This window comes from Podarcis erhardii (genome assembly GCF_964252035.2).
Source record: "Podarcis erhardii genome assembly, chromosome: 10".
NCBI classification, from domain to species: domain Eukaryota; kingdom Metazoa; phylum Chordata; class Lepidosauria; order Squamata; family Lacertidae; genus Podarcis; species Podarcis erhardii.
Window position 1 is genome coordinate 24,186,066 of NC_138500.1, and position 22,444 is coordinate 24,208,509.

The 22,444-nt window shown below is 42.1% G+C and overlaps 3 long non-coding RNA genes across 4 annotated transcripts in view; 1 reads left to right on the plus strand and 2 right to left on the minus strand.

Moving 5' to 3' along the window:
- The window catches only part of LOC309351378, a 21,243-nt gene extending 13,576 nt beyond the window's left edge, over positions 1-7,667 (minus strand). The window contains exon 1 of the long non-coding RNA XR_014160800.1: positions 7,621-7,667. This is a non-coding gene — a long non-coding RNA (uncharacterized lncRNA). The remainder of the gene's footprint in view (positions 1-7,620) is intronic.
- LOC309351395 lies at positions 6,484-21,069 on the plus strand. Of its 2 annotated transcripts, none has more exons than XR_014160821.1 (3): positions 6,484-6,662; positions 8,350-8,426; positions 21,016-21,069. It is a non-coding gene; the product is annotated as an uncharacterized lncRNA (long non-coding RNA). The 2 variants fall into 2 exon arrangements; XR_014160822.1 differs by lacking the exon at positions 6,484-6,662 and adding an exon at positions 7,525-7,764.
- On the minus strand, positions 12,097-14,128 carry LOC309351403. Its single transcript, XR_014160830.1, has 3 exons — positions 13,731-14,128; positions 12,498-13,473; positions 12,097-12,181 (listed from the first exon to the last, which is right to left on the minus strand). It is a non-coding gene; the product is annotated as an uncharacterized lncRNA (long non-coding RNA).
- Positions 21,070-22,444: the final 1,375 nt, after the last annotated feature.

The window sequence follows — 22,444 nt, forward strand, 5'->3', positions numbered from 1 at the left end:
AAGCCTTTCACAGTTTGAGCTCTTGAAGCATTGCCCCTTCTCACATGTGCCTACCTATCTATGTCTTGAAGCCATTCTCCAAGTGCCCCTTTGAGCAGCAGGTGACCAGATGTGAAGAGGCCTTTTCAGCAATGGCCTCATGGCTGTGAAATGCAGTCCCTTCGCCGGGCACCTACACTGATGGATTTCTGGCACAAGGAAAATATCTTTTCTATTTACCCAGGCCTTTAAACATATGCAGTAGTTTACCACAAATTTCCCTTTGTGAAGTTGCTTAGTGTTTTTAACTTACTTAATCTGTGGTGACCCTCTGTTCTGTTTTTTTTAAAGTGGTCTTTCTGATGCTATAGTAGTGTTTTTGCTTGCTGTGTTTTATTGTATCTTTATTGTAATTGTGTTTATTTTAACTCATTCTTATCTTTGTAAGTCTATCCAGAAATCCTCCATTATAGGCTGATCTATAAATAGTAGCTTATGCATGAATGCAAAAATAAATACACAAGTCATACTGGCCTTTCAGCTTCTCGTCCACAGAAAGAAATCCTGCCTGTTTAGTTTTCCCTGTAATTAGGGTCTGGGGTAAAATACAAGAAGAGGCCTGATGGCTCAGGCTAAAAGCCCAGTCTCTAGACCAGTCTCCCTTTCTCAGTGGCCAGTGACATGCCTCTCAGAAGGTCATAAGTACAGCAGCACTCTCCCCACTTGCAATGCCCAGTGACTGATACTCAGAAACACACCATCTTTGACCTTGTAGGGCGAACATAGCCATCACGGCTAGTAGCCACTGATAGCCTTATCCTCCATGGATTTGTCTAATCCTTTATAAAAGTTCTCTCTAGCTACGAGCCAAATAACTGTGACCTGCCTGGGACAATGCTGTGTGACAGAAACATTTACCATACTTATTAGCCACGTGTTGTGCTGTAGCAGCAGAAGGACATGCCATTATTTGCATCACCACTGTTAATTCTGCATTACAGGAGCACGCTGCAAAGTTAAAATATAAAGCCACCGCTTGTGTTGCAACAAGCTCTTGCCCTCCGCTGCTGGATCATGCTTGGTGTTAGCAGCACTCCTGGCTCTCCTCCTCACCCTCATCTGAGGGTTACATACTTCCCTAATGGAGGCAGCTTGTCCCGTCCCAAGTATCTGGTGCCAACATAGCTACAATTCCGGATGAGCTCCGTCTCTCTGGGACACCTGCTGCCGGAGCTCAAAGTGATGACGTCAACAGCTTATTGGTGGGAGCTCAAGCTCTAAAACCCATGTAGCTCTGCTTGGGGAAGAACTATGATTTGGTATTAGAAGGAGGGAATCTCTCCAACTTTGGAATGAGATCGCTCAGATTTTGCAATTTGAAGGTCACAATGGATGTGACATGTATAATTAGAGAAGGGTGATCATTAAGACGATGTTTTTATATTCAGCATATATTGAGGTGGAACTAGAAAACAAAATATCCAATTGATTTGCCAATTAAAACTTTTAGCCTCCTGGGGTCATAATGCAAATGAGGGCATAGATGCAACACATTAGAAAAGGGGTCTTGTGTGAACCTTATGAACAAGGTTTGAGAATGCATTGATTTATAGATCTATTAGAAATAAATTGATATCTCCATGGTAGAAAATATGGCCAATTATCTGTTAGACAGAGGAATAACATTTCCCCTGATAATAAAGGATATGACCAGGGTTGTACTCATAATGCCTCTGTAGCAAACACTGTCACATCAGCGGAGCTTGTTTACCAACGTGGCACCCTCCAGATGTTTTTAGACTACAACTACAACTCCCTGCTTGTACTGGCTGGAGTTGATGGGAATTGTAGTCTAAAATATCTCCAGGGCACCAAGTTTGGGAAAGCTTGTTTAGAGCCACTTCATATAGTCAGGTTATAAAAACAAAAAACTACTGTGAATACAACATCTTCTAAATATAGAGCTAAAAATTTAAACCTCCAGTCTAGTAGAGTGTATTTGGGACTATGCATGTATAGACTTTTTAAAAAAGCTGAAATATCATTAATCAGCTGTTTGAGAGTGAAGGGGAGGGAGAGGGACTGAAACCCAAATAGCTGATCACCCAGATTTTAGTCAGTGTGGTGTAGTGGTTAGAGTCTCATACTAGGACTTGGGAGACCAGAGTTCAAATTTCCACACGGTTATGAAGCCTAACTTGTGGGGATTAAATGGGGAGGGGGGAAACCATGTATACCACGTTGAGCTCCTTGGAGAAAAAGGTGGGATATAAATTCAATCATTCAATCAATCAATCAATCAATAGATAGATAGATAGGCCGGGGATATGCATGTGGCTGTCTACTTATATGAGTGCATGGTCACTAGATGGATCAAGTGCATGGGCTTATGTATGCTGTAGCTGCACTCATAAAAAGGGAATTACTTAAAAGAAAACTAAGGGTGCAGTTGTCTCTCCACCTACCTGGGAGTGAAACCCATATGGAACTCAATGGGACTTTCTTCTGAACAGCCCTGTATAGGATTGCTCTGTTAAATAACTTTCCACAATTCATCAAACCTGAGTGAAATTTCTTTAGGGTAGTATATCATGAATGAGTATTTTTAAATGGGCTGTAAATCAAGCTATAAGAACCAAGCTCTTTGAGCAGTGGAACGTGAGACCAGCAATACTTTCTGAAGGCAAAGCTGCCCCCCATTTGTCCAGCCACTTGTGGACCCACATGAGTGATGATAACTTAGGAAAGTTCCTCACATTTCAAAACTCACACAGTGACTATCATGTTCTTCCTCTCGCTATCCTAGCCCCCACCCTTTCTCTCATACTGTGTGCATGTGTTTGGAACCTTCAGCAAATGCTGACAGTGAAGGCTTGTTTTTTGTTTTAAAAAAACTCACAATGCAAAACATAGGCCCTATCCACACCATACATTTAAAGCATTATTATACCACTTTAACAGTTGTGGCTTCTCCCAAAGAATCCTGGGAACTATGTTAAGGATGCTGAGAGTTGTGAGAAGACCCCAATTCCCCTCACAGAACTACAATTCCCAGAGTTCCCTGGGAAGAGGGATTGATTTTTTGACCACTTTTGAGAGTTATTATTTCTGTGAGGGGAATAGGGGGTCTCTGAGTGGCAGGAGCCTCTCAAAGCTTTCTCTTTCCCTGCTGTACTACCTTGGATACATTTATCAGGATAGGGTACTGAGAGTTAGGAGACCTCACTTTACAGAACTACAATTCCCAGAATCCCTGAGAAGATGGATTGATTGTTAAATCACTCAGGGGCCTCCTAACAATTCTCAGCATGCTGTAGTTCCCACAGGGGTGGACTTTGGTGATCTTTCTTATTATGGTGCCCTGTGCAAGGCCTGGATGGGCTGAGTCAGTTCAGAGTCAGGGGGTTATTCATTGAGAAGGCTGCTTAGTGAATCAATACACCTGCATGCAGATCCAGCATCTCCAGACAATCACTTTATTTAAATGCCCTTAACAGTCTTGCTCTCTTTAAGCCCTTTTCATCTTACGCTATCATTGATATTAAAATCCTTTAAATATATTCACTAGCTAGATTAGGCTTTTGGGGCTTCTTTTTTGAACTATCTCCCCTAGTAGTCTCTTCAATAGCAATTTGATCTGCAGCAATTTGACCAGGTTTAGCTCCATGTTGTGGAAAACATTACCTGCTAATTTCTCCATTCTCTGTTAAAAGAAGAGCGCAACTTGGAAGAGTGCTGATAGCTGCAAATCCTGCTTTTTTGTCTTCCCAGAGGCATTTGGTTGGCTACAGTGGGCATAGGATGCTGGATTAGATGGGCCTTTGGTCTGATCCATCAGAGCTCTACTCATGTTCCAAGGGACAGGAATAGGCCAGGCTGGTCTCCCTGTTGCCCACCCCACCCCCATCAGTGTAATTACATAAAACAGAAACGATTTGTGCAATTGCTTGCCTAGTCAAATAATCAAAGAGTCCTGCACTGTATGTTCCAGCTCTCCGTGTTCAATTTATGCTTGCGTTTTTCCCCCCAGTTGCTTATTAAAGAGACTATGGATTGGATCCATGGATATATATTGCCTCTGAACTAAAAATTCCATATAGCCATATTGTGTACTGTATTTAAAAAGAGGAGCTGTGTTAAGATTTTTATTGGGGACACCAGAGCCTATATTATTCAAATATACAGTAATCTGTTCTTTCTGTTCTTCCTTAGACAGGTATTTGCCACAATGTCACCTTCACCACCCTGCGCTAGCAATTATTTTAGCTGTTCCTTCTCCATAGCCAAGAGTATGTTTGTGCGTGTCAAATGCAATGCTTTTATGATCCAAACTGCCCACATGCTGGAGAAGGAACACAACCACCCACAAGATGTCAGATTACATATTGGCTGGGTCTCCTTAAAACATTGTGCACGAAAGCCCTTTGAAGCTTTTTTGTTTTTAATCTGCCAGCTATATTCCCATCAAGGGATAGACTGCTGGCTCTAAAGCTGATCTACCTGAGCATCACTTTGTAATCTAGCCTAATACTCTTTGTCTTTGTTCTGGTCAGTTCTGAGCAGAAAGATATGATTGGAACATCTCATATGGTGCGGCTTATTGGGCATAACAGGAGGGGGAGATCTCAGTTTCATAGAATCAAAGAATCTTAAGAGTTAGAAGGGACCCTGAGGGTCAACTATTCAAATCCCCTGCAATGCAGGAATCTCAACTAAAGCATCCTTGGCAAATGGCCATTGAATCTCTGCTTAAAAACCTCCAATGAAGGAGACTTCACAGCCTCCTAAGGAAGTCCATTCCACTGTCAAACAGCTCTTACCATCAGAAAGATCTTCCTTACGTTTCGTCAGAATCTCCTTTCTTGTAACTTAAATCCATTGGTTTGAGTCCTAACCTCTGGAGCTGGAGAAAACAAGCTTGCTCCATCACATGCCATCTTTAAACTGCTTTGAGATAGGCTTTTTGTTCAGTGATAAGAAAGACTTTTTGATGTTGCCACATAAATATTTCCAGAGAGCTTCTGAAACATTGTACTCCTGAACACTATTCAGGATCAGCCCTCCCATTAGGTAAAGTGGAGAAGCTGCCTCAGGCAGAACATACTGCCCCTGCAGGGAAGTGTTCAAGGAAAAAGCTGTATGTGCCACATGGTCTGACTTCTTTCTCCTAAGCTAGCCTGATGACCTCAGATGTGATGGAGGATGCTGCCCCCATCATCAGTGTTTGAAGTGAGATTTAATTGCCAGTCTGTTTGACTTCTATACATAGAAAGAGTTGGTGGTTCTCCATCTTTTCCCTCACTCCAGGCAACAAAATGTGTTAGGCTGCCCCCATGCCTATTCCAACCCCCTTTCTATTATTCTCTTCTAATATCCAGCTCAAAAAATAACCTATATGCCAGGGAGAATTCACCAATTTTCCATTTCATCTTTCCATTTCTAATAGTTCCTACAAATCAGGCAAGTTACCTAAATGAAGAGAATGGTATATTTCTTTTCATAATGACAGGTTGTTTTCCCCCCAGTTTAAAGGCTTCAGATTACTGTCTGTTGAAGACTTCATTTTGATTCCTCTCACTTTCCTCGTTACAAAATTCCACCTTCAACTACCAAAGGAAAATACTGACTTTGTTCAGTAGCTAGGTCCAAAACTATGACATGGTGATCATATTGGTTAGTGAACAGCAGAAAATGTCACTAAGTTTTTTCCCCATGAAAAAATGGGGGAGGGGGCCACGTGGTGGAATTTTCTTTTTCCATGCAATTCTTAACAGCATATCTCTTGCAGCTAAACTAGATTTTATGAAAGACACAGAGCTGAAGAATCATGCCCCCTTCTCTTCCTTGTAGCAACTAGGACTAGCGAAATACACCATCTGCCATGATGTCACTGTGCTCCTCATTGCCCCACCCTCAGAAGCTAACAGCACATGATATGTGAGGTGCAGGCAGGATGATGCCCAGTGCGATGACACCATGGCATTCACTGCATTTACCTAGAAGTTAGAAGGGTCAGGGGGAACAATACCATGGCTGCATACACACCATATATTTAAAGCTCATCACCTCAAAAAACAATCCTGAGAACTGTAGTTTGTTAAGGGTGTTGTGAACTGTAGCTTTGCAAGGAGCAAACTGCAGCTCTCGGGTTTCTTTGGGGTAAATGTGCTTTAAATGTATGAAGTGTATGCAGCCACGGAATTGTGACAGCTCCATATCTATTGTAATATCCCCATGTTGTAAAGTCAGTGATTAGGTGAAACTTTGCTATTTGCCTCTCCCCCCACCCGCACCCCACCCACCCCCTGGTTTACATAGCTTTTTTCCATGAAACATATTGTTGTTCTGCCTTGTACTTCTTACAGTGAACAAGATCGTTCTGCTTAAGGTTTGCTGACAGATTGGCAGGAGCCTATAAATCTGAGCCAATGTTTGAAGCCTACGGACCAGCGTCTAAGGTTTCTGTGACCGAGCCAGGAGACCCTGGCAGCAGTTAAGTGTCAGGGCCCTTGAGAGACCTTTTTGGAGTTGGCAACAGAGAAGCATACATGTTTCCTTTCCCTGGCCCTAAGACAATCTTGTCTGTCCAATAAACTGCTGGGCATAGGATGTATGCTTAGAGCATGGCGTATAGACCCAGGTCAGCTCAAGGCTGCATACACACTATAATATGTCACTATGAGGTGATTGGCAGGTGGTTGCCCACTTACTTGTCAGATTTAGCCTGCCAGGAGTGGGGGAGATAAAAGTTGTCTCCCTTTAGCCAGAAAATATTTCTTATCCCTGCTGCACTAGACCTTTTAAGTATATGTTTCCTCCCCCAAACAATTCTGGGCACTTTTGTTTACCCCTCAGAGTTTTACATTCCCAGACACCCTTAATAAACTACACTGCCCAGAACTCTTTGCTGGGGGAAAATAAGCTTCAAATGGACTTTAAAGATGTATAGTGTGTTCACAGTTTTTTCCTTTGTCAGCAAATATTCCCTCAATAATGCACAAAGCATGAAAGACTGTTAGCTGTTCCTGCTCAGTTCCTGTTTGCAATGGTTCAGTCTCCGACATTGAACACACCCTTAAACATGCCCACATTTCCTTGGGTGCCAGGATTGGACCCTACCTTCTGTTCTGAACAGGAGAGAGGGGCAGAGTGTCTCTCTGTGAGTGAGCACAGTAGTAGCTGAGTAATTTAACTTTTTCTCCTTGATGGGGGCATGTCTGCACCATTTGTGCTCCTCTCTCTCTTTTTGGTGTTTGGATGTGGCAGCCATTTTGTGTTTTGCCACACCAACCATGACAGCCATTTCATACTCTCCAATGAAAATAGGGACATCCTAAGGAAAAGTGGGACGTTCTGGGATCAAATCATAAACCGGGATGGCTTCTCTAAGTTAGGGACATCTCTGGAAAATAGGGACACTTGAAGGGCCTGCCATTTTGTGCTACTGTATGTCACATTATCCACTGCAGTCCTTTTGTGACTGGGGCCAGTGGCAGTTTATCAAAATACTAAATGTGCCCCCTAAATGTGTTAAAAGAGTCAATGTTTTATTATACTCTCAAAATGCTTTCCTTATTTTTGAGCTCTTCAGGTGGCAAGCCCAACCCAACTGAAATTTACTTTTACTTAATTTTGTATGACAAAACATACCTTAGAATCCTCATATTGTCCATAATCACTGAGAAAATGGAGAAAGTCACTTTATCAGAAGACTGCCGCTCTCTTTCATGAAAAAGGCTTGAATAGTTAACTGAGTAATTTGCTTGGTGGCCAGAAATTCAGTGGGTATGTAGCATGAGGAGAACAGTTGGAATGAATTGACCAGGACGTTTTCTTAGTAGTTCCACCCACTTTGGTGTCAGACTTATTTATTTCAAAGCTGAGGTAAACCTTTGGGGAGGAGAACAGCAATAACTGCCATTTTGTCCTCTTCAGAAAGCCCAGTTCTGAGGTGTTTTTGAGTTCGGGAAATTCAGAATGGCTGCCACTCTTTACAGAATGTGGCTCATGCCAGGAGCAACAAATTTTCTTCCAAAGATGTAAAGCTAAATACCACTGAAGAAAAAAGCATTGACCGAAGCAGACATGTTAAAAAATACTGTGTCATGGACCACTGTTCCCTGCAACCCTGTTCCTAATAGTTTTAAACCTAAACTATTAGGAAAGCATTTGTTTGGATTTTTTTTAAAAAATAAGATAGTCTTGTAAAAAAAAAAAAACCTTAAAAAACCCATAAAAACTAAGATGCATTGTTTGAAAGCAGAAGTAAAGGTTTGAGAGCTCTCCCAGACCAGTTTATTTGGGGGGGGGGCAGAGGAGAAGCAAATGAGAGATTAAAACTGCAGTCTTATGCATGTCAATTTCTTACAGATGCAAAACGGGTATTATGTGGCACCTGTAACACTGCCAGTTACTGCAATCAAAACAGTTGAGAAAGCAGATATGGGGTAAGGCAAACTGATCCCAAGTTGAACTCAGGTGTTATATGCTGACAAGGTCTCACCTCCAACAAAATTTTGTGGAAGTTAACTCCGCTGTTTGAATATGCACTGTGTGCCTCACTTGCTTTTGTCAACTCTGAATTGCCCACAAATCTGACTCATTGGAGTGAGAAAATTTTCTCTTCCTCTACTCTCGCCATAGCATGAATAATACTGTGTACCAGTTACACAGTCCTCTTCATGCAGAATTTGTTTCATCTTAAGAGCCTGATTCTGGTTTTTGTGTGTGTGTTTTTACACAGTTCTACTATGTACAGTATCCCACACATTGTTGGTGCTGCTGCTAATTAAATGTTAAATAGTAGCAGTAACTAAATAGAAACTCCATTTGAAAGACCCAGTTCTGTGACACATGTCAAACAGGAAACCTCTGAGGCCTATCAGATAACAAGTTATGGGAATCCTATGCTAACTATGGCTTCCTCTACTCCTGCGGGATCTTCTGAAAGGTTTGCCATTACATGCAGGACCTTGACAATCCCAGCAGCAGTATTTTAAGCTATTTTAGGCATAGCCATTCGCACAATAGTTTTGTATGGAGGAATTGTGACTATTTCCCACTGGCATATGGTTTGATAGTGGGTATTTGTTGTTACTGGCCTTTATTGGCATAAGTTTAAACAATAAAATCATACCAAGCCATCCAAATGCATTAATAATCCAAACACATACAATATATAAAAGACTAGATAGCCACCACTGAGTAAATTAGGCAACTTTAGATTTAGCTTAAAAAATCTGGGCAAAATACCCTGAAACAATATTGGTAGTTTCGGGAGTATCATCCCGCAACAAATACTGGATTACAGACTCTTTGTAAATCAATATTTTAAGCTGTGAGGGAGTCACTAGGAGATCTCTGTGAAGGGTGTTGAGAAGAGCACAATCCAAAATTATGTGATAATAATATATTATTATTATTATTATTATTATTATTATTATTATTATTATTTATATCCCGCCCATCTGGCTGGGCTTCCCCAGCCACTCTGAGCAGCTTCAAACAAAATATTAAAATACAGTAATGCATCAAACATTAAAAGCTTCCCTAAATAGGGCTGCCTTCAGATGTCTTCTAAAAGTCTGGTAGTTGTTGTTCTCTTTGACATCTGGTGGGAGGGCATTCCACAGGGCAGGTGCCACTACCAAGAAGGCCCTCTGCCTGGTTCCCTGTAACTTGGCTTCTCGCAGTGAGGGAACCGCCAGAAGGTCCTCAGCGCCAGAAGGCCCTTAGTGTCCGGGTAGAATGATGGGGGTGAAGACGTATCTCGTGTTGTATCTGGTGTTTTCTTACTACAGGAACAGAATCTGTTCTGGAAGGTTTTTTAAAAAAGAAAACATTCCGAACAAAACAGATGAGGGAAATGCATTTAGATGAGCTAGCATAAAAGCTCTGTGATGTGATAGAGTATCTAAATTATAAAAGTCATTAAGCATTATTCCATGGTGGGGCTGCGATGCTAAGTAAGCAGATGAACTTACAAAAGGCTGGAAGGGGTAGAGTTTTTGGATTTCATAGTCTAGCAGTCTCTGCTTGATGAGAGAGAATATATGTGATTCGTCGGATAGAATCCCTATTTGCCTGAGTTTCAGGATAAAATCAGAAACCCATGTAAAATTATGGGTATTTGAAAATCATAATCCAGTCCCTAGATTCTAAGAGATTCTGACCTAACTCTGCACACATAGCCAGATAGGAAACACATTTTGGGGCTCCTAGAATTTTTGGCTTTGAATTCAAAATGCAGTCTATCCTGTAAAGACATGTTCCCATTGAACTGCTTCCATTATTATTGCTTAATTTTACTATTCAGTGCTGTAAAAGAAAATCTACAGGATGGACTGCGAGCAGATGCTATATAACCGATGCATTAATGGAAGCTATAGTGAAATGCTCTAGGGACGCGGGTGGCGCTGTGGGTAAAACCTCAGCGCCTAGGACTTGCCGATCGTCAGGTCGGCGGTTCGAATCCCCGCGGCGGGGTGCGCTCTTGTTGCTCGGTCCCAGTGCCTGCCAACCTAGCAGTCCGAAAGCACCCCCGGGTGCAAGTAGATAAATAGGGACCGCTTTATAGCGGGAAGGTAAACGGCGTTCCGTGTGCTGCACTGGCTCGCCAGATGCAGCTTGTCACGCTGGCCACGTGACCCGGAAGTGTCTGCGGACAGCGCTGGCCCCCGGCCTCTTAAGTGAGATGGGCACACAACCCTAGAGTCAGACACGACTGGCCCGTACGAGCAGGGGTACCTTTACCTTTACCTTTACTATAGTGAAATGCATAGGAGTCAACAGAGAAGGGCTTCTGTGGTGACCATAAGATTTGAGTAGGTTCATATGGGGTGGTTATTCAATTCCAATCCCCATCATGACCAACAGTCAAGAATGATGGGAGTTGTAGTCCAACAACATCTGGAGGGTGAAGGTTCACCACCCCTTGCTTAGGTCATGTCTAGGGTGGTCATGCATTCTACACCTACTGCCCCTCACTACTCTTGGAATTGCCCTTTGCTCAGTTTAACCTTTCTGAAAGATTTTATAAGGAATCTTACATTTGTCAGAACTTAGCACTTTTCTTTACTGAATCATCCTAAAGCACATAATTAAGGAGGCAGCAGGCAGAAATCTTCCAAGTTCCCTTAGTATATTGCATTTTGCAGACATTCACTTAAAAGTACCTCTAGGGAAAATGGTGAGCCCACCTTTATTTAGGTACAGTCCAACGAGAGGTTGCTATTTTGGGGGATGCAGTCACTTGGGATTCTTAGACAGTGAGTTAGTTTCACTCTGTATCTTGTGACCCTGAAGCTGGAGTGAGGAGTTTGCTGTCACAATTTCCTTAAAATCAGCAGGAAGGGGAACAGCTGGTTTTCTTTTAGTTCTCTTTTTTGTGACACAACATAGACGCCACCTTGCTGACTACGCATGTCACAAAGTTTGTGCATGTATGTGTGTGTGCATAGGAATATACTCTGCTGAAAACCTTAACTGGTAATATGCAAAAGATGAATACCATCTCCATCCCCTCTCTGTTGTGTGCAACAACAGGCAAAATGCAACCTGAAACACAGCAGGGGCAGGGGATGGAATGCCCTTGCTGCATTTTAAGCTGCAAATTAGTTCATAGCCTAAATGTTTTGCCTGTTGTTTAAGAGGAGTTCTGAGCCTTGCCAATTTTTATTCTATGCAATGGATGTTTTGTGTTGCCTTATAACAGTCGTTTAAATTTCTAAAAGTGCCCGTGGGGCCCAAAAAACTGGGGACCCCTACATTGAGATAGCACAATCAAGAATCAAAGGTTAACAGGCCACAAGACTATAGAGCCACATCCTATGTGACTGACTCAACTCATTTAGAAGAAGAAGAAGAAGAAGAGAAGAAGAGTTTGGATTTGATATCCCGCCTTTCACTCCCCTTAAGGAGTCTCAAAGGGGCTACCATTCTCCTTTCCCTTCCTCCCCCACAACAAACACTCTGTGAGGTGAGTGGGGCTGTGAGAGTTCAGAGAAGTGTGACTGGCCCAAGGTCACCCAGGAGCTGCATGTGGAGGAGCAGAGATGCGAACCCGGTTCCCCAGATTACGAGACTACCGCTCATAACCACTACACCACACTGGCTCTCTTTATATGCTGTGTTAATGTATCCTGAGCATATTCAAAGCTGCTAATTAAGTCATTTATTTATTTAAAATCTTTTATACCCTGGCCTAAACTGTCAGTGTTTGCAAAAAGCAAAAAAAAGAAGGAAAGGGTTCTGACCTCCCTTTGTCTCTTCAGCCTGGTCCTCGGACCCTTGTCTGCATAAAAGAGTCCACAAGAATATCCTTGCAGAGTTTTATTCTTAAAAGTCTTTGCGCAAAACATGACTGAATAACTATACACACCAGCACCAACCAACCCAAACACCAGCCTCAGCACAAACTAACATTTCTCACTTTATATATACAACCTGCTGCAGGCCGCTGAGTCATGCTGACCCAGCTTTATTCGCATTAAAGAAACAGCAGCCATTTTAGCCGTGACATAAACTTCCATGGCACCCAATAGTTAACCGATCACCCCAATTAAAACAACTCGAATTAAAAATTAGAATCCTCTGAAATTCTGTAGGCTGGGTTTGAGGTGATTCTGGAGGCAAGCGTATTAAGTTAGGTGCAAAAAATGGGTGTGAACTACCTTGTTTTTAATTGAGTCTCAGAGAAAACCCATACTTTTAGGGGAAAACCCCAACCACAATTCCTGTTGGTTGGTCCACACCCATTGCTAAGCTATAGCTGATTAATGCGTTGCACCAACTACTTATACCAAATAAGTATAAGCCCACTACAGTTCATATATCAAACGCTGACAACAGCCTGTATTGCTGCAGAGTAACCAGAGATGATGTAGCTGTCATGGAATCATATATCTTTGGTCAAACATAGGGAGACATATTAATTTACAACTTAAAGCTTGGGGTCGGGACAGTCCATACCCTCCATTCATCTCAGCCAAGCACACTCTGCTCCTTTGGCACACTTTTTGTGGGTGCTGAGATTAGAATTCTGCCATGTTCTCACATCTGCTATGGCAATATTGACTATTAGTATATTTTAGCAGCTGGCATGTGATGCAAATCATCTTCTCACATATCTGCCACACATTAGTTATGTGCTCTGAGTCGGCAGTACTTTGGGGAGCACTTTCAGCACTCATCTGCTAACTTGCAGAATGGTGATTTAAAGGTTTTTGGTTCCTCTTACATAAATGAGACTGAGAAGTCAGACCACTGGTCCATCTAGCTTAGTACTGTCCACACTGACGAACAGTGACTGTCCAGAGTTTCAGCAGAATAATTTCCCAGTCCTACCTGGGGAAATGGAATAAACCTGAGACCTTCTGCATTTGAAGCAGATGCTCTATCACTGAACTACAGCCCTTCACAGTATTTTCCCTGTTAGTATGGTTTTCATTATTTGTACACAGGCATATACAATACAAAATGCACATCCTCTACACCCTAAATCTAATATCAATGGGCCTGTATTAGAAATAGGCCTATATGCATGCAATTCTATACTGAATCCATTACTCCATGTGCACTATACATTGAAAGCAGAAGCATATCACTTTAAGCAGCTATTGTTTTCCCCACCTGCCCAGAATCTTGTCTGGGCCTAATGGGAGTTGGAGTCCAACAACATTTGAGTGCCACAGATTTCCCAGCCCTGCTCTGAAGGCAAGCTCAATACCTTTTCTTTTTAATAAAAGATGGACATTATTATTCTGATTTCTCATTCTGGTAACAAAGTCATTGGGGAGGAATTGGAAAAGCAAATATTTAATAGAATTTTCTGGCCACAAACCGTATTCTTTCACTCAATCTGCGATTTCTTTTGTTAGCATCCTAGGAGTATGGTGGGGGGCATGTGCTTTTGGCCAAGAATATCACTACAGAGTTCAACATAAATAGAGAGATGTTTTTAAAAGCCTATCAGTTTTCCACAATGTCAGGCAAAGCACTTAGCTAAGTTATGTGTGCCAATATCATCTTTCCCATGGCTGGCTTGGCATTAAACATTAGGAATAAAGGATAATTTTAGCAAATGTCACATAATTTAGAGGAACATCCCTTGACCCACAAGCCCAGGATTATGCTATTCTCTCTCTCTCTAACTTGGCAGGATCTACAATGAGGTTTTCAGAAAAGGTGGACAGTAATTGACTACTGATGCCCAAAGTTTTAAGAAATCAGGACAGAGTAGGTTTTTTGATTTAGACTGAAAGAACAAACATGATAGTCCTAGCTGGGGGGGGGGATCTTGGTTTTCTTTAGTAAAAGATCCACTGATTTCATCAGGGCCACAATCCACTGAGAAGTTTTCTCATTCATTTCAACTGGATCTTGAGCAGCAGAACTTCATAGGGACTCTGATTCTGATTCAATTTCTAACAACACTGAGTTCATGATGAAAGGGACAGATTATGCTTCTTTTAAAAAATGAGTTTTGTTATGTGATTGAAATTGTTTTACTATATTTATTGCTATGCAATGTAACTATAAACACACATACAGAGTTATGTTGCATTGCAATAAATATACAAAACAAAAAAAATTCCTTCCAGTAGCACCTTAAAGACCAACTAAGTTAGTTCTTGGTATGAGCTTTCGTGTGCATGCACACTTCTTCAGATACACTGAAACAGAAGTTTCCAGACCCTTCTATATAGTGAGAAGGTGGGGAGGGGTATTACTCAGAAGGGTGGTGGGAATGGGTGATTGGCAGATAGCTGTGATGAGCCTGTTGACGACTCTTAACGACTGCAATAGGTCTTACAAGAAAAAGCAAGGGGTGAGAAGGTGAAAAATGGCTTTGTCATGTATAATGAGATAAGAATCCAAGGTCCTTGTTCAGACCAGGTCTCTCCATGGTTTTAAGTTTGGTGATAAGTTGCAATTCAGCAGCTTCTCTTTCCAGTCTATTTCTGAAATTCCTTTGTAGTAAAACAGCTACTTTGAGATCTTGTATAGAATGTCCTGGGAGATTGAAGTGTTCTCCTACTGGTTTCTCTGTCTTGTGATTCCTGATGTCCGATTTATGTCCGTTTATTCTTTGGCGTAAGGTCTGGCCTGTTTGTCCAATATAGAGAGCTGAAGGACACTGTTGGCATTTGATGGCATACACAATGTTAGGCGATGAGCAATTAAATAGTCCCGAGATGGTATGTGTGATGTTGTTGGGGCCAGTAATGGTGTTGTCTGGGTGTATGTGGCAGCAAAGTTGGCATCTGGGTTTATTGCAGGCTCTGGTGCCAGTGTCCGTGTTGGGTCTGGTTGTAGTATTACTGTGGGTTAGGAGTTGTTTAAGATTGGGTGGCTGTCTGTAGGCAATGAAAGGTCTTCCTCCCAGAGCTTGAGAAAGAGAACTGTCATTGGGTAGGAAGCTTAGGCAAGACAAGGTCAGGACCTTGGATAAGGACCAAGGTGCTGGTTCAGGACCATGGTTAGCAGTTCTGCAGCTGATAAGTACTGTATGTAGTCAGGAAGAAAGCCCTGCCTCCCAAATACTGAACTGCTCCTGGCCAGTTGCTCCTGGCTGGTGCCTTTTTTGTAGCTGTTGGCTTCTTTTAGGCAATGGGTTTTCAAGCTGCAGGGGCTTTTGCAGGAAAGGTTCCACAGGTATTTCCTGAGCTGCCTAAGGGTTTATAGTCTAGTCACAAGAGTCCAGTGGCAGAGATGTTTCTTCAGATTTCAGGGAATGAAATACAGGCTCGAGTGATAGCAGAACAACATTGGTAAAACTGGGGAGTGAATCCCTCTCCCCTTCTGGGAAATTTTTGTAAGATCACTGTTTCTTAGGATTCCTGGTCCTGTGCAACTGGGAAAAGGGAACAACTGGGAACAACAACTGGGAACAGGGAACTTCTTCACCCTCTTTTTTGAGTTCATGTGCCAGATGTTCAGGAATACAACTCCAGATCAGCTGGTTCAGATATACCAATAGGAAAGCGCTACCAAAAACTTTGTGCAGTTGCCTGCAGATGGCACCCAGTCTCCCCTGTTTATCCAGCTGATACTCTTAAAATAATACTGCTGCAGCAACTCCAAATGGATTGTTGAGCTTATCATAACAAACCAATGACCACACCATGCACAAATGCCACCCAACCTCATTTGGGCTTATCGTGGGCTTGTATTGTTATGGTTCCAGACTGCTAATACCCTTAAGCCTCAGGCTCTAACTTGAGCAGGATGGGTTTATTTTGGGAAGAAGAATCTTTCCCATAGATGAGTGCCTATAATTCCAACAAAAGTGCTTTAAAAAAGAAGCAGATATACTGTACTGAATTGTTTAGTCTAAAATTAAAAGAGTGTCACTTCCATGACTTACGAAAGAAGACATTGTAAAATCACTTGTCAGCAGTGAGAAAGATTGCAGCATCACCCAGAGATAGGATGGCCAGGGTAAAAAAAAGAGAGAGAGAACAGGGCTCCTGTATCTTTAATAATTGTGTTGAAGAGAGAATGTCCTGCATGACAAGCTATGCCAGCTGAAATTTCCTCCCTCTTCTACACAACTCTTAAAGGTGCAGCAGCTCTGAATTCATTTCATCTGGTCACCCTACTGTCAACAAAATTCCGGCTGCGTATGTCATTCTGCTATGCCCGTAGAATTGCTGCCCTAGATGCATGGACCAATTAACTGTTCTCTCACCCCTATGAAGTAGAACGTCACCCCACTTCTTTTCAGGCAAACCTATAACTATTGAAGGCAGACCTGGTTAAGTTTGGTATAACCATCCCACTTTCCTTTTCCTCCTGTTTTCATTAGTCCCATGGTGACCATGAGAAGGGCCATAGCTCAGTGGAAGGGCACCTGTTTTTCCTGCTGAAGGTTCAGTCCTTGACATCTCCAGGTAAGACTGGAAAAGACCTGTGTCAGCTCCAGCCTGCTAGGACAGTTAGGATTTGTAGTCAAAAATATTGGAAATGCACCAGGTCAGTGAAAGCTGAGCTACAAACAGTAACTAAAAAAAATTGCGTCCAAATAAAACTGATCAACAGAAGTGTTTTTTTAAGAATTGGGTTCTTGTATAAACTGTCAAGGAATTTTGTCAGCTCTTCCCAACTTGAACAGCTCTGTCTTCCCTGCATGGTCAAAACATTGCCACATTTAAAGTTACAGGGGTGACCAGATATCTCTCATTCCTGCTCAATGCTCTGCCACTCCTTCTAGCTAAACCAGCTGTCGGCCCCTGTGGCTAGTGCTCCCATGTGCAAAGATCCACTGTGAGAAATGAAATCCTAGGACTGTTACAAGACACTCCTTCCTGACATGTGCTACTTGTATAGTAAGTTCACTGTTTGGGTGGCTGTCAGGCAGGAAGTATAACCATTGAATGGTGTTTATCTGCCAAACATATGCCATCCATTAAGTGAGATGATGTCAAGCTTATTTGTACTGAAAGAAAACAAAGATCAAAGTTGTAGTTTTTTCCCATCCATAACATTTTGTATCCTTAGTATGTCTTATTTCTATGGTTGCAAATAGGGATGGAATTTTCCAAAAGGCTCACTTTGCATGGATTCCCGCCCCCCCGCCCCCGCCATGTCCATCTTGCTCCTTGATCTCAGTTAGAAATCATTTATTTTTTTACAGGTTTCACCGAAAATAGAAATAATTATTATTTGCACCATTATATGCATCATTATGCACATTATAATATGTACAATGTTATATTTTGCCAGGTCTGTTTTTATTTTAATTTTTTTATTGCTGCTGTTGTTCTTATTGCTGTAATATTACATACATGTTACATGTGTATACACTCCAATATTCCTAAAGCAACCAGCACATAAATTGATACAACAATACATGTAACTGTATAAAAATACTCATGTCTTAATACTTGCAAAATCATGCTGCAAAAATACAATTCCACATGAGGCCTGACTTTTATAATATACATTTTCACATAATTTTGTATATGATCAGGTGGGCTTTAAAAATAATATGATATGACAAATATACAAGCATCTCAAGCATAAGCAGATACTCGATGCAGGAGGTCATCCAGTGCAGGCAAAGGTTGATTGGGTTGTAAGCCCTAAATTCCATGTATAAATCCATTTAAAATGGATTCCTCCTCCATTCCTAGTTGTAAACATTGGCTTAGATCTGAAAGGGCTGTTGCAGAAGTGGAAAGCACTTCCATCCACACATAGCAAGGACACTGAATTTTGCTAGTACCTCCTGTGCCTTCACAGAATATGCTCTTGAGGACTGGGGGGCACAGCAAGGAGTGTTGTCCCCTGCACCTGCAATTGTCATGGATTGGATGGATGCAGAGGAGTGGTAGCAGGCCCCAAGGAAGCCCCCAAGGGAACAAAGCTCAGAGTCTTTCAGGATCGCAAGCCAGAAAATTAATGAAAAAGAACTACCGGTAGGTTTTTGGTTTTTTTAAATTTTGTGGTTTTTAACTCTCTTCAAGGTGTTATTTTTAAAAAAGTGCATCTAGTGCAATCCTATGCATATTTTACTCCGTGGTAAGTCACACAGCAGTGGGGTTTACTCCCAAGTAAATGGGCATAAGATTGCAATGTTTGTACCCTCCCACCCTTTTTGTAAGAACATATTCAAAGGCTAAAGTACTATGGTTTCAAAAGAAAGCTACGCAGGCCAGCATACTAATTGGGGTGGATGAAGTGCGGCTTAGGGCTTGCTATAAATTTAGCAACCAACCTAACAGGATTGGGCCATAAGTAACTTAGCTCACAGCTTAGTTAGCAGCCATTTTGTAATAAAAGCATGCTCAATAGCTGAAAAGAACTGTGCAGAGTTTCAAAAGAATATCCACAGAGGCCAGAAATATCAAAAGATTAATTGGGGCAGAGTCCATATCTGGTAGCTTAGGAAAGCCAATGTTCGGTCAATGAGGTGCCAGAGAAGGGATCTTATGATGGGATAGAAGACCCTAAAGGGGATAAAGAAGGATTGCTTATGAACCTGTTCTCTTTATATTACAAGGGTAAAATGCAAGGTCACATGCTAAATTAGGGAAGGAAGCGTATCAAGTTGGATACTTTTGATCCACAGAATGTCTAGCATGTTGCTTGGATTTGCCTGCACATAAAAACCAGAGACTTGGGGAATTAAAGCATGTTAATTACACTTACTAATTGTGGGTGAAGGCAGGCATTGTGTGTGATAATAATAATAATTGATTATTTATACCCTGCCCATCTGGCTGGGTTTCCCTAGCCACTCTGGGTAGCTTTCAACAGAATAAAACTTCAAACATTAAAAATTTCCCTAAACAGGGCTGCCTTCAGATGTCTTCTTAAAGTTGGATAGATGTTTATTTCTTTGACATCTGATGGGAGGGCGTTCGACAGGGAGGGTGCCACTACTGAGAAGGCCCTCTGCCTGGTTCCTTGTAACCTCACGTCTTGCAGTGAAGGAACCGCCAGAAGGCCCTCGGCACTGGACCTCATTGTCCAGGCTGAATGATGCGGGTGAAGACGTGCCTTCAGGTATACTGGGCCAAGGCTGTTTAGGGCTTTAAAGGTCAACGTGACTGGAAATGGCTTGAGCATGTATTTTATTGCCTCAAAAGACACATCTTAGAAAGGATGCTTAAATTGCTTCCACCACACTTAAAATATTAGCCCACTTCGCACATGCATTGAGCCGCTGTGGTGTAGTGGTTAGTGTCAGACTAGGACCTGGGAGACCAGAATTCAGATCCCTACTCAGCCATGAAGCTCACTGGGTGTGCTTTGGCCAGTCACTACCTCTCAGCCTAATCTACCTGACAGGATTGTTTTGGGGATTAAATGAGGAGAGGGAGAACCTTGAGCTCCTGGAGAAAAAGGTGGGGTGTAAATGCAATTAGTAATAACAATAGCACATAGAATGAGGCTGTGGGGGCCCTACCTCTGGCTCTTTCCCAAGGCCACAGGGAGCCACTCATTTTCTGCAAGGAAAAGCCAATACACAAAGACCTACACAATTGTCATTCCAGAGCAGAGGGAAGTCTCCTTGGGTGAAGGTCAATACACATAGGCTTTCCATTGCAGATGTCTATTCCTAATGCATGGATGTCATGGGGCCAGTTGAACCACACAACCTCAGGGACAGAGATGCACCCTAAGAACTCTGTTCTATGTGTAATTCCACTTCACTGGATTCATGTGGAAGGGAATATAATGCCTGCCTTTGTGCTCTGAAAAGTAGGCTAGCATTACAGTATTATTGAAGCTGAGTTATGGGCCTGTCTGCGGTAAATGTTTAAAGTAATATTACAACACTTCTAATAGTCTTGATTTCACCCAAAGAATCATGGGAACTGTAGTTTGTTAAGGGTGCTGAGAGCTCTAGGAAGACCACTAGTTCCCTCACAAAGCTACAGTCCCCAGACTTTGCAGGGAAGAGGGACTGACTGTTAAACCCCTCTATAAATTGTAGCTTTTCGAGAAGAGGGGTCTCTTAACAACTCTCAGCAAACTACAGTTTTCAGGATTCTTTGGGGAAAGCCATGACTATTTAAATTGGCATATTACTGTTTTAAATGTATGGTGCAGAGGGAGCCACAGCGAATTCTCTAAGGATTCCAAACAAATTCAGACACAGCTGTGATTTGAACCAGGGCTCTTCAGTTCATCATTCATGCTCCTAAACACCATGCTATACCAGTTGATATTCAAGTGAGCTGCAATGGGAAAAACCCCAAAAGGATTGGTTCAGTCATTAGGCAGAGTAGGCAGCTGCCCCTCAGGCAGCTGAAATAAGGGTGCCAGCAAATTAAGCTTTTATTATTGTTTGTTTTTACTTCTAGGGATGGAGAGAGGTACTTCTGGTATTTTCTGCCTTTGGTGCCAAAATAACTTTGCTGGTTTGGGGCACTGTGGATCTTGACTTCAAAGGGTGGGGTGGGGACATCATTTTGCTGCTGTCTCAGGCATAAAAATGTATTGGGCTAACCCTGATCCAGGTTATAAGCATAATCTGCTTGCAGACATCCATATCAATCAAGGAGCTGTTGTGTTTTTCTGCTTCAGCCTGGCTTCTCTCTGCCCCCAGTCAAGCGCAACAGCAAAATGGATAGACATCCCAGATAAGTAGTAAAAAAAGGTAAAGGGACCCCTGACCATTAGGTCCAGTCGTGACCAACTCTGGGGTTGCGTGCTCATCTCGCTCTATAGGCCAAGGGAGCCGGTGTTTGTCCGCAGACAGCTTCCGGGTCATGTGGCCAGCATGACTAAGCCGCTTCTGGCGAACCGGAGCAGTGCACGGAAACGCCGTTTACCTTCCCGCCGGAGCGGTACCTATTTATCTACTTGCACTTTGATGTGCTTTCAAACTGCTAGGTTGGCAGGAGCAGGGAACGAGCAACAGGAGCTCACCCCGTCGTGGGGATTCGAACAGCTGACCTTCTGATCGGCAAGTCCTGGGCTCTGTGATTTAACCCATAGCGCCAGACCATGAGTGTGTCAATTACCCTTCTGCTCTAATGGATGGCCTCATCTAGATAGATAGATAATACTTTATTCGGCTATAAGCCCACAAGGTAAAATAAATCAGTAAATAAAATAGCATTTTACATTCTATAATATTAACTAAAATATTTCAACGCATAATCTCCTTCACATTACTTACAATCTCTAGATGTCCCATATTATGGCCTTGAAGATAAAGATGTTGAATAGAGTTTACTAGATTTTTAATAGTCATGCAGCATTCCATGAAGTCTTTTATATGAAAGAACTGAAATCAGGAATCTGACAACCTGTAATGTTCTATAAGAATCAATGTCCTGGAGTAGATAAGCTAGATGTAATTCAGGTGGTTTAGCAACAGTTTCCAGAATGATTGAACTTAGAATCCTTGATTGGGGAACAATGTATAAAGGGCAATTAAACAAGATATGATAAAGGGATTCTATTGATTTGTTGTCACATGTGCATAAAACAGAGGTTTTACCGTTTGAAAATCTATTGCTCAGCACATTTGAGGGGAACACATTAAATCTGGCTCTAACAAGTGCGAATCTATGCGACGCTACCGATAAGGTAGACAGATATCGAGGTATCTGGGACATAGATGTAATGCCCTGATTTATCGGGGAACATGTACCTCCACCTGTAGTAAGATTTTGTTGCAAATCAACATCCTCCAATCTTTGTTTGATGACCTTTTTAGCTGTAATTAGATCTAAATTTAGTATATCGGAAGGAGAGATTCCATAAGACAACAGTTTGGAATGGATTTTTGTTGCCCATGGGCTGGTGAATTCATCTCTCCAAAGGCACTGAATAAGATGGTAATTTGGCAATTTATGCCAAAGGGACAGCCAATAATTAAAGGCATGTCTCCACATCAGAATCTCTAAGCAGGGGGGCTTAAGTTCTAAGCGAATGGCAGAGTTGCTTACACAGGAGGGTAGTTTCAAAAGGCGTCTGAGAAAAAGATTTTGCAATGTCACCAGAG